Consider the following 12,359-nt stretch of genomic DNA (forward strand, 5'->3'; position numbering starts at 1 on the left):
AACATACAATAACAGCAATGTCTTTCTATTCATCTTAAGCCACTCTTAGAACGTTAAGTAAAAACATTTCCCCACTCGGGAATGGAGTGTCAGGTTTCAAAACCTGCGCAATACCACAGCACCATAAATTGGGTAGATTCCAAACAAGCCCATTGTGCCTATGTAGAACCCAGGGAAAAACTTAATGTCACATAGAGAGCCAATAAAAATACAATAACATTCTATCTTGAGGGCATTTTCGCTTTTCAAAACTTCTTTCTTACTGCAATTTATTGTTAGCAATGATCAGTCGGGCTGGACCCAGCACAGTACCAAATTTTTTCTAACTTTAGATCTCTTGACTCTGGGTGGTTTTATTGATCAATAGTAATACTGAGTGCTATTATTCACATTTTACCAGTAATAATAATGCCCTGAACTGTCAAGAAATTGATAGAACATTCTACTCAGACACATTCACTTAAATTTGGAAAATGACCCAAAAAGATATATTTCTCATTGTGTAGTGAATTTCTGATTGTTTTTAGTCAAGCACAGCGTTCTAAGTAATTTTTTGGGCTTGTCGGTTTGACAGTAAGTTGTCAGTAGACTGGCTGCTGCGGCATATTTCCTTATATTTGGTTTTTCTTTAAAAGAATTATTATAATTTATCTTAGAGCTTGTTTCTTGAATAATACATCATAGTGTACAGTGCAGTACAACAGATAATATCTACTGTCGGTATTGTATTATCTATCATAGTCATTGTTTTATGCACATTTTCTGTACATAAAATAATAGCTAAGACTGCTTGATACAAAATAACTATACCAGTGCATTACTGCGGAGTTGGTCTCTTTTAGTCTTCAAAAAGAGCACATTTATTGACAAATACAACGCAATGATAATAAGAAGGTTCAACAACATAAAAAATTCAGCTGGCATTTTTTCTCGCAGCCTTCTTTAGCAAGTTGTTGGCTCGAGCCCGAATCACTATAACACTTCTGTTAGGCAGCGTTGAGTGTATAGCATCCAACACTGATCTTGTTGGCAGTTTGCCTGATTTTTCAGTCCAGTGCTTGTCAAATTCTGCTATTTCCTCTGCACTTTACCGTTTTCTGCTGACTGAAATAGTAAATAATGTGAATTATCATTTATAAAAATCTGATAAGCTATGGCTTTGATGAATCACATATCATTGCTCAGCTCCATTCAAAAGTTAAATAAGCTGGTTTATGTGCGGCAAGTCAAAACAGAATTGACGGTTTCTCAGATACAAGTGAACAATAAGGACATTAATGCTCGTTAGTGTCATTTCTCATTTAGTAATATAATACTTAACCAATGTATTGTTATTCAAAACACACATATACTGTAGAAGGTACTTTGATGACCACTTCTATATACTACTTTAGTAGCTAATTATGAAACTAAATGGTGTGCCACTTGTGTGCATGCGATAGAGCAGTTTGGATTTCTATTTGCTTCAAACTATTAGAGAAATGATCAGGATTAACATTCATTGAGCAGTCTCAATGGCCAGTGTTCAGAACGATTGCTGCTAAGCTTAGTGTGACCTGACTGGGTAGCTATTTATTGAGTCATTAATTAGGCTAATACTTGACCTATGGGGTCAACCACTGTGGTTAAACACGCATTGTTCAGGTGTTCATTGAAACCACTAATGCCTAGATTGCTCTAGATACCTAAATGCCTCTGACTAGGAGAGCTATGTTTTGTAACCTGACAGCAGCAGAACACAAAGACTAGTGTCAGCATTTATGTAGGCAACGAATTTGACTGAAATACTTGAAAAGTTAGACACCTTTATTTTTTCTACTGCATTTGAGCTACAGCAAAATAATCACGCTTGTTTTCCTAGTACATTGTGTTAGTTTAAAGCCACTTATCATAGCATCACCCACATTTGATCTGATGTCTGAAAATCACTCTTCGGTGTTGATAATCCATGTATGTCACTCTGCACTTATTTAAAATCAATGCATTTTTGATTAAATGCTACTACACAAAGAGAAATATACCCTTGGGTTCTTTTTTTAAATTCATGCATTGATGATTTGCAAATATATTAAAGCAGAACCTTATTTAAAACTAAAATCTTTTTGCGTCGATATTTGCAAAGTTATGCTTGCTATTTTAACCTTGACCCAAAACTCCAATATTATAACATTCTGAAATACAGCTAAATTGACATAAGGTAGAATCTTAATTTGAAGGCCATGTTCATTTAAGTGCTACTCTAGAAGTGTTGAAAACTAGAGTGTCACCCTTTAATTGACAACCACATCCAGCTGACTGCGACTTCAACATTCTTTGATCTTTGGATCCGATTTTGGACAGGATGGATAGAAAAATGTTGACAAATTTTTACTAACAATGACTCAGTTACAACAATAGCAATTAATACTTTTGTCAATGCATATTGAAGCGAGTTTTCTAACTTCTAAGCTTTACAGTGTTTTCGTTAAAGCTTTGAAAGCAGCACCATGGAAATAATTAATAACTCTATCAGGCTGATAATAATTTTATTGTTTAAGCGGCCTTGATAGTTCGGCATATATGAAAAAACGGTTTAGCAAATATGATGAAATCTGTACTACTATTTGAGGCTAAAATTTCTTGCACATGCTACAGCATTAGAATAAGCAGTTAACGATGGCATTTTGCAAGCTCAACGCCCAGTGTATATGTTATCACTGGATCACAGCTTAGTTTGTGTGTTATATAGTTTTTATGTGTTTTTTTCAAAAGAAGTAACGTTCACTTGAACGGTGGCGTTCTATCTTTAACCGTCATCTATTATAGTACAGGTCTAGTAGAGGGGCGTTTAAATGAATGGGGATTCAATTAGAGATTACATAATATTTTATTAACCCTTTCACCGCTGCATGCGCATTTAGGCAAAATCAATGGACGACCGGCATATGTGCATGTTGCGAATTTCCTGGCAATTGCGTAGTAACTTAATTTTATTATTCATTGACAACATAACTAACAGTCTTTAAGACTTTTTATGGTATTGACAGTGTTGTCTAAAAGTTTCCCTGTAAAATTACCCTAAACTCACGAAGCAATTTTAAATTTTTGTTTAGGACTTTTCAACATAAAAAGAAACATTTGTTCTTTCTGATTTTCGAAATATTTAGTGCTATTATAGCTTTCGCAAGTACATCCAGAATTGAAAACAGATAATTACTTATGTTGATAACATTATTGATGATTGTTGATGACTGACGGATTAAGATTTTAGTGATTACACATATAATTAAAGTAGCAGCTCCAATAGTGACTCCAATGGTGGTCAAAGTAATAGTTTCGTAAGAATAAGGAACATGGTAGAGCATTGTTTTTCGAGATTCGAAGGGATCGTAGCTTCACATAGCATTAGCAATGCACGAAGTAGGAATGCATTAAGTTTTTTGAATAGTACTATTTTTTAACGTGTTGGAAAAATAAAATCTACAACAAAAAGGTTTTAGATAGAGTTGAAGCTAATAAAGATTGAACATATATTATGAAGCACAATCGACAATTTTTGCCACTATAATTGGAAGGGTTAAAAAATGCAGTGCCATGGCATTCAAACATAGATTTTATAGTAATATTATTTCTTATAAATTTTTTGAAATAAAACTTTTATTAATGTGGCACGCTCTTGTGGAAATTAACCGTTAATCAGCAACATACCCCCTTCAAGAAAGCGTCCAGCTGTGCTTCGTACCATTTTCCATCTGGTGGATATAGTGCTTGGATGCGGTGACCAGGTTTCTACCAAAATAAGCAAAACAATTTTAATAGCCCAAACAGATGTTATGCAGATTAAAAATTGATGCAAAAGATGCCTGATGTTTTTAGGTTTTTCAGCAAATCCTTGTCCCTACCTCCCATTACTAAAATTCTATGAAGCAGTAATATTTTATCTCTTGCAATATTCTTCTACAAAATTGAAACATAGATTTTAAAGCTTCAACAATTTAAAGGATTTCATTTACTCCAGTCACTTACTTATGACTCAGCCTCTAGTTTAAATCCGTATCAAATTACGACTAAAATGCATCAACTTGTTAATTACAATGAAAATAATACATTATCATAACTTTATACTGCCCTAAGCAAGCAAAACGCCCTATCTGAAAAGTTTTTCAAAATTCACTTTTTTGTGCTTATATGTAATTTAGGTTGAGATCTAACATGTCTCGAAATTTCATATATCTGAGACCACCAGAAATAGCACTTTTCACAATGTGCAAAATGCCCTATCCACATTTACCACACATAAAGTGGCAATCAAAGCTTTCTATCTGCAGATACAGCGTTTTGATTGGCCTGAACATACACAAAGTTGGACATTATGAGCAGCATTATGTAATCAAAGAGTACATAAACAAAGGGAAGCGAAACTGAAGCATATATATTTGGTTGTTTTAAGGCAGCTCATACAAGCTAGTGCACTTCTAAGTGCTCATCTTATTGCTATATTTTTTATCATAATATATTTATTATGAAAGGACGATATCTAAGTGACAAGAGTCTCGATTTAAAGATCTGACTCAGAGATTTGATGAAAAATTTGTTTTAATTACATGTCCATTGGAAGGTTTTGCTTTTTTAAAATACTGACATTATTGCACTCAGTTGTTTGCTTTAAATTATTTTCAATAAAAGCGTTTGATCTTTTTTAAACTACTATTTTACTTACTCCTTTTATTTCATAACATCAGGTTTGAAGGATACCTAGATCTTTGATCATCTCTTAACTTTTGAGCTGAATATGGCTATTACAGGGCTTTAATCCATGTGTTGACTAGATGAGTAATAGGAATTGCAACATATATCATTTTGTTGACTAATTGCGGGTTAATATCAGAATTTAAACTTGTAATCCTTTGATAATCCAGTCATGGCAAATGGTCTTGTGGCAAACTAACAATGAAAAACCAGTCAAATTAAGCAATCAAAAGGCCCTATCTGCAGTGATAGGGCGTTTTGATTGCCTAGTGCCAGCTTAGTAAATTGTCAATTTAAGCAAACAAAATGCCCTAAGTGAAATAACTCCTTTGATTTTAAAGTTTCACGAAAAAAAATTCGGTAAAGATTGTTGGATATCTCACCATAATAAATAAAAAAACAACTAAAATACTGCTAATACCGATGCCAGGCTTGACCAAAACGCGTTTGTGCTTGTGCTGAACAATTTACAAATATCAAGATACAGCGTTTTGCTTGCTCAGGGCAGTAAAGTATAGGCTACTAATAATTCTGCCTGTTTGGTGCTATCAATCAGCTAACACTACTAATCAGAATAAAAAGCATCCATAATTATTTTAATGCTTTTTGAAAAGTTACAAAAGTTAGGAGCATCGACAGAGTCACAGATATTCATCAATTGCTGGCTACTGTGCTATATGTTACCATAACTATTTTAATGTGTGTCGGTTAATCTCACAAAGCTACCCTCATGTATAATTACAAAGTTATCATTTTATGAAAATTAGTAATAATTTCATTCTTTTAGCATTATAAAGTTGGGGTTTCTTGACCTTTTTAACTTGACAATATTACGATCTTGCAATTAAGGCAGTAAAATCCAAATCCAAATTAGCTGCGAAAACCTATGCATTGTTGTTTGCCGTCGCAATTTGATGACATGAGTAAGTTGCTTTGATATAGTATTTAAAGTGGCTCGCCCTACAGGTCAAAAATGGCCACTACCGGTCTAACCTTTTGCATTGGTATTGAGGCGAAGTAAATTACTTTTTCATGATGCCTTTTCACCATAATATGGTACAATTAATTCAATGACAAAATTGGCAAAAGTAATATAAAACAATTGTGACAAACAAATATACCAATTGTGACATGATTAGTCTGTTCTTCTGCTGCTGCAAAACCCTAAATGGCTAGACGCGTGAAAAAAGCAAAATGTTTAGCGGCTACAATCTCGCTAGAAGGTTGAACTTATGTGATAAGTCTTTAGGTTGTGTAGGAGTGAGAGGTTGGCTTGTTTCTTACAATCTATTTAATCAATTGACTAGCATGCAAGAAGATAGCAAGCCATGCCACATTAGGAGAATGAGTCACTTTAAGCACAAACCACAATTGCATAAGTACATAGGTGATTTCTGCTAGTGAGAAGACCTTGGAGAATAAGACCACATTATGCAATTCTGTGAAGATTTTATTACTGCAGTTATACTTGTGCTGCAATACTTCTAATAGAGTGAAAAGCAAATGAGCTGCCCAACCACAACCTCCTTCATTATAAAGTTACAAAGAATAGGAATAACAACAATAGCTTTCATTCGGAGGCTGAGGCTATTGAGAAGTAGAAAGTGAATTAGCTAAGCAGGCAATAGTAGAACACACATAATAAGAGCATAGGCATCATGATTGATGTGTATGCAGGCAATGAATTTATGTACAATTTCACTACTAAATTTTTTAGTAAAGCTAGACACCTTTGGCTAAAGAGTGCTAGATATAGGTCAAAACAAGTCAGTGACAAATCTCATGTTATGCATCCTTGTTTGGACACTTTATTTCTAAAGTGTTCAATGCATTGGAAGTTTAACATAAAAGTGTGCCAAGAATGCACAAAGAACATTGACAGCAATAACTGCATAGTACTGACAGCAATAACTGAATAGAACATGATGTTTAATTAAAATGTAACATAAAAATAAACGTTTTATTTTGTTTTGGTAAGCTTGCAGCAAAAATGTTTGCTGTGCACATAAAATATTGTTTTGCTCCAAATAATTTACAAACAAGTGATAATAACTTTATTGATGCAAATTGTACTAAAATTATATTTGCTACGAGCACCAATGGAAGTCAACATAAGTAATACAATTCTTACAGACCTTTTAAAAACAATGGCCTTTGCTGCTACAGAAAAGTGAGTAGACCCATAGGAAGAGAAGTATATGTTCTTATACTGCTAAAACTACCTTTGGTTCAGAAATCAGATTTGAAAAGAGCAATGAATTATTATAAGCATTGGCAAAATGTTTGGGATGGATAGGAAACAAAGCTGGGTATTGCACATGCTGGTAGTTTAGCTAATGTAAATAGATTTCCTACACTACCTAATTGAAAGCATCAATGCAAAATCTAAATACATGTAAATACTTACTAGCCATAGTACAGAGTGACCGTTTAATGTTTGTCAACATAACATCCGTACCGCTTTGAGCATCTTGAAATTATATTAAAGTTGCTTTCATTATGAGCTCCCTTTGACATTTTAAAGTATTAAAATGGGCAAATACAAGTTGCATTTTCAGAGAACTTTTAAATTCAAGTCAGATGCCACAAAAAGTTCCTCTGCGTTGTTTGTAGTATATTCTAAAAGTGCTAACACTACATTTGTTTTAAATTTTAAAGTTGACACAAATAATTGAGCAAATTATGTAGCTTATTAGTAAAACTTTTGTTAACATCAGCAAACAAACTGCATACATGCTGCCCGATACCGAAGGCCAAAAATAATAATATATATTGCTATTTATATTTTAAACAATAGTTTTGCAGTTTTGTTATTGTATAGCAATTTGTATAAAACCTACTGTATTTCAGGTTTGAGTAACTATGAGTTTTAGTAGTGTTCTGGCCCTTCCTATCGCGTGTTTTCAACATTTTGAGGTAATAATTAAAAGCCATGAGTTGAATTGCGCAACTTCAGCAGCATCTTATACATATATATCATTCGCCAAACTCATTGTCTTGAATCATCAAAGTTCACTAAATCATTCAAAAGGAAATACATACACTTGTATCTCTAATTCTGTTATAGATTTACCCTTTTACTGCCACCCATGTACAAACTAAGCTACCGGCCTACCGCCAGCCATTTCACCGAAAATTGCCAATTTAGCTTCATGATATGTACATGAAGCATGTATACAATTTTGTTTCAACTTCAAAGTTTATCTAGAAACTTTTTGTAATATATTTTATTTTGCTAAAATGTTAACATATAGTGCTATGCAAAAATCAATGTACCTTCACTTTGTGCATTGCTAAAGCTATGTGAAGCTACAATCGCTACGAAGCTAAAACGATGCTCTACAATGTCCCTTACACTTAAAAAACTATTATTTTCACTATCATCAGAGTCACTGCTGCTACTTTAATTATCTGTGTAATCACAAAAATCTGAATTTGAATTGGCTATAGAGTCATCAACATACATGTAAGTAATTATATGTTTTCTGACTTGCGCGATACTTAACAAAACTTACACAAAAATGTCCATTTTTATTTTGGAAATTCTCAATAAAAAATTTGAAACTGTTTGGTTATCTTAGACTAATCTATTAGAGAAATATTCGAACCACACTGACAATACCATCAAAGTTTTAAAATCATCCGTTATGTTTTTAACGGATAATAAAATTAGGTGACCACGCAATTGTTGGAAAATTCGCAAAAACGTGCATACGGCAGTTGCTGATAGATTTAGCATAAATTCGCATACGGTAGGGTAAGAGTAACAACCAACAAAATATTTGTCAATCTCCCGCCTCTAAACATGATATCTCAAATCTGATAATTACTCTCAGTGTTGACTGAGTAACTAAACGTGGTAATGAGTAACCATGGAAAACTATTCATTTTATATAATTATGCAATTGCTCAGCAATTGCAACCATGACTCATAAAGACTAAGAAGAGCAATACTAAATCTCTTTGCTATGCTACATTCCTTTGATTGGTTTGCGCTATTTATATTATGTAATCTGCCAATAATAGATGAATAGAACACAAAAGTGGCATAATGGTTTATGTAAGCGTTTGAAATAATACAATGCCTGTAAAAATTGACAACTTTTCTTACTGAAGCTATGGCTATATCAAATTATCACACTAATTTTTGGCTCGCATGTATAATGTGCTAGTTGACAGCAACTTATTGCAATATCGCATACCTTTAATTTTATGTCTGCAAATCAGTCTTTGGTGTGGGCCATCAATGCTTCTCATCCAGCAGTTATCTATAACTAATTGATTAATTTGATTATGAAGCGTCATTGATTATTTGCAACTATACAAAGAAAAACTAATTTTGGGCATGCTGTTACATTCTTACGTCAGGTATACATTTGCTAGTTACAGTAAAACTTTGTACAGTATATTTTGTGTTGGTGAATTTAAAGTTTTGCTTATCATAGTAACTTTGCCAAAACGTCAAACATTACTACATTTCAAAATACAACCTTACTGATATAATGTTTAATAGTTTGTAATCTATACTTATGTACATGTTAAAAAATATCATAAAATTCGGTAGATGAAACCTTGATTATTTTGACATATTTTTTATGCAAATCAACGTGTAATTAGCAACATACCTTTTCTAGAAAAGAACATCCAACTTTGTCTAATACTCTCTGCCATCTGATGAATATACTGGCATTAATGCTTACCAAGTTTCTAAAAAAAAATGAATAGATAATTCAAATAGCATAAACAGATATACAAACCAAAATGAATGCAAAATACACATTTTAGTTCACTGGTTAGGTTTTTTGGCAAACTTGAATGTCTGCTTCCTACTACTGAAGCTCTATAAAACAGCTAAGCTCTTAATTACTACACAATTACTACACAAGATTCAAACTAAATACTAAAAGTTTTAAAATTCAAAGGCCGCATATACACCACTTACTTGCTTATGCCTATGCATGTACTACTATTACGTACAAAATCATAACTGAAATACGCAAACTCTCACTATTCATGATAACAATAATACAATTACATAATGATCATGATATTCTAACAACAGTTTTGACTGTTGGTAGAACCACATTAATAACTTTACTTATCATCATAAAAAAACATCAAAAATTATTATATTAATAACTGAAAATTGATTAATGTTAGAGAATTAACTGATTCACTAAAATAACTATTAATTGTCAGCTGGCGTGTCTGTGTTGATGTTACAAAACCGAACATTCGTGTAACAATAATAAAGTCCAAAATTAAGATTTTACAAAAAGTTTTGATATTCTCCTTTATGGTATTATAATGCTGAACTTTCTTGACTTTTCTATGCCGAACAATATCAGCAGTTGGATGACATTAACAGGTGTAAAAAATATATATCAAACGTGTTCTATGCTACATTCCTTAAAAATTATAATAATTGAAACATACTTTTTTTACGCTAGTCCTATTTCTTTATTAAATAAAATTTATACTGCTTTTCTACAACTGTATGTTTCAAGTAAATAAACTGTAAATTGACTAAAATAACATGAACAACTTACCAAATGTGACGTGCTCCCTTACATGTAGTTATTCCGCTGCTACCAAGCTCTAGTAGACTACATGGGTGAAGAACTAATAGTCCTAACAGCCACAGCAACATTATAACAGCCACATCTCGCTAGCTGTTATATACTGTGGTTATACTTTTGCCACTTTATTTCAATAAATTTAAAAAATCAATTCTTCGACTAAAAAACCATCTCTCAGGTATTGCATTCAGATGAAAAGTTTCAAAAAAAGATTTATTTTGTGGCTGGATGCAACGGCAGCAAAAATATGAATTGTACTGATTATAGACTTATTTAAACTTTTACTACAGCCATGCTTAAACATCAGTGGAAACCATAATGTGCAATTATTGTGAATTTTCACAAAAAAGAGCAGATCAATGAGAAACCGTGCAAAAAAAGGGAGTGCTTAAATGGCAGTCTTGAAAACCATAAAGAGGGTCAGCAAATAAATTGTAATGTATTGTAGTTTGTTAATAGACAACTTTATTTCCCAAATCTAATAAAGCTATCATGAATATTAGCAAAACTGACTGTATCCGACATAGCTGCTAATTCCTTGTATTGGCTGATGATTAGTCATAAGCTTGTTGCAATATGTTTTTAAATAGATTGTGCTATTAACTGAAACGATACCAAAACACTTAAAAGTAAGAATATTTTAAAATTGATATATGCCTCCTAGTTCCATATATAAGAGCCTCCTAGAGTTTGTAATTTATTGATAGAAAATTACACATTTTTGTTGGAGTTGTCTCCTCTTTTCCATATATATGAATATAGATATATAAGGCAATTATGGGAATCATGTTTAAAATACTTCTATAGGGTTGTTAAGCACTATAAACACTGCTAGAATTAGGAGGCTCCCTGGACGCCTCCTAATTTTTCAGAGCCTCCTAACATGGATTATATATTGATAGAAGCCTCCTAGTTGGGAAATATAGTTCTATATATATATATATATATACAGTCAAACAAGGATAACTCGCCCTCGGATAGCTCAAACACATGGTTAACTCTAACGGTTTTTTTGGTCCGTTCCCACGTATTGATAAATTGCTATAGATAACTCGATCTCAACTTTATTAACTCGAACCTTTTTTTGCCCAAGGTCTACCGAAATGGTTGTTATTGCTTTAGAAAATCACTTCATTCCAAGCCGTAGAAGTAAACCTCAACTTTTCGTAGTTCATAGGCGTCGTTATTACCACCATCGGCGAAATATTTTTGTCAACGACTTTTCGAAAGGTTTGGTGAAATTTAATTTTTACCAAACAACCGCTTAGCGATGGCACTTCGGAAGCAAGGAAAAGTGAAGTAACCTTGGCATAAACTTAAAGAAAAATCGGCAGAATTGATCTTAGTTAAAACGCTCAAAAGAAAAAGATGTCTTTTCTTCTGAGCATTTCAACAACGATCAAGTATTGCCAAATTTAATCTAAAAAATATCCTGGCAATAACATCACCTCAAACAACGAACCAATCTCAAGTGATAGAAAAATCTCTATACTTTTTAATAAAAAATTTTAAACCTTACATTAGAAGCATTTAATTTGAAACAAGCCATTTATGCTTTTGATTTATATTATGGTTTGTATATGTACATGTATCTACTAATAAATAAATAAATGGACTTGTGACAGTGCTCTGATAACTTGAAGGCTCTGATAACTCGAACACTTTCGCTCGGTCTCGTAAAGTTTGAGTTATCCATGTTTGACTGTATATATATATATATATATATATACAAAGAGATGAAACCACCTAGTTTAAGATAACATATTTATAGCCAGTAAAGTATCATATATATATATATATAATACTTTATTGGCTATAAATATGTTATCTTAAAGTAGGTAGTTTCATCTCTTTGTTTAGCTTCCTCTACTATGCATAGACTAGTACCTAACCGTTTCATTTTAAATTAAATCTCTTTAAACCAGCATTGGACAGTGTAGAAGGTAGTTTATATGATGAAAGATAATACAAAGGAGCCGTTGTTCAAAAAGTCAAATACTCTCAGATGTTAAAAAACTAAGTAAGGGGCTACGGAATTGCTGAATATAACCA

The 12,359-nt window shown here is 32.7% G+C and overlaps 1 long non-coding RNA gene across 1 annotated transcript; it reads right to left on the bottom strand.

Annotated features, from left to right (window-relative positions):
• Window positions 1-828: 828 nt before the first annotated feature.
• On the bottom strand, window positions 829-9,444 carry LOC137408811 (uncharacterized). The gene is made up of 4 exons (XR_010980138.1): window positions 9,354-9,444; window positions 8,931-9,002; window positions 3,688-3,768; window positions 829-1,104 (listed from the first exon to the last, which is right to left on the bottom strand). It is a non-coding gene; the product is annotated as an uncharacterized lncRNA (long non-coding RNA).
• Between the last annotated feature and the right edge of the window lie 2,915 nt (window positions 9,445-12,359).

This window comes from Watersipora subatra, chromosome 11 (genome assembly GCF_963576615.1).
Source record: "Watersipora subatra chromosome 11, tzWatSuba1.1, whole genome shotgun sequence".
Classification (NCBI taxonomy): domain Eukaryota; kingdom Metazoa; phylum Bryozoa; class Gymnolaemata; order Cheilostomatida; family Watersiporidae; genus Watersipora; species Watersipora subatra.